Source organism: Blastomyces gilchristii (genome assembly GCF_000003855.2).
Source record: "Blastomyces gilchristii SLH14081 genomic scaffold supercont1.2, whole genome shotgun sequence".
NCBI classification, from domain to species: domain Eukaryota; kingdom Fungi; phylum Ascomycota; class Eurotiomycetes; order Onygenales; family Ajellomycetaceae; genus Blastomyces; species Blastomyces gilchristii.
In genome coordinates, this window is record NW_003101681.1 from 569,044 (window position 1) to 570,103 (window position 1,060).

Consider the following 1,060-nt stretch of genomic DNA (forward strand, 5'->3'; position numbering starts at 1 on the left):
TTTTTTCATGTATCCCTGAATACTTTTATTAAATATTGGACCACTTTAAAGAGATAACATGAACTTAGCTGCTCAAGTTAAATTATTTCGATTGCTTTAAATAACTTTAAATCTCATTTAAGCGTTACTAAAAAGTGTTACTTTTTAAAAAATTAAAAATAGTCTAAAAAAAACCTTAAAATGTCTAAAAATAGTAACTTTATACCAAGAATGAAACTAAATAGAATCAAATGAGATCACTTTCTTATTTTTTTCAAGTCATGATTTCATTTTAAGATCTGATATATAGTCACTTTACATGTTTTTTTAATAGCCAGTCTCAGCAGGATTCATGCCAAGAAATGTATAGAATCAGATCAAATGAGATTAAATGTGAAATTCATGATCTCAGCGGCCAGTCTATACTGAGACAGTATGAGACTACTATCTAATGTTAAAACTGTGTAATGGAATCAGTTGAATTGATAATAAGACTATCAAAAAATCTGGTTCTGGTCTCAGACACAGTCACACGGTCAGTCTAGTTATATAGTCAGTCTAAAAGTAACTATATATCAGATCTCAAAATAAGATCATAACTTAGAAAAAATAAGAAAGTAAATTTCATTTTGTCTCATTCTTAGTATAAAGTTACTATTTTTAGACATTTTAAGGTTTTTTTTAGACTATTTTTAATTTTTTAAAAAGTAACACTTTTTAATAACACTTAAATAAGATTTAAAGTTATTTAAAGCAATAAAAATAATTTAAATTAAGAAGTGAAAATCATACTCTTATTTAAAAAATGTAATAAGAGTAGACAGTAAGTCTTACTAAGATAGTATAAAACTACTATTTAATCTTAAAATTATGTAATAAGATTAGTTAAATTAATAATGAAATTGTTAAATTTTCTGATTCTGATCTCAGACACAGTCAAATGATTAGTTTAATAATAGTTATAAACTTCACTCTAGACTAACTGATAAGATTACGAATTTTATATTTAATTTCATTTAATCTGATTTCATGTATTTCTTGATATGAATTCTGCTAAGACTAATTATTAAAAAAATACAAG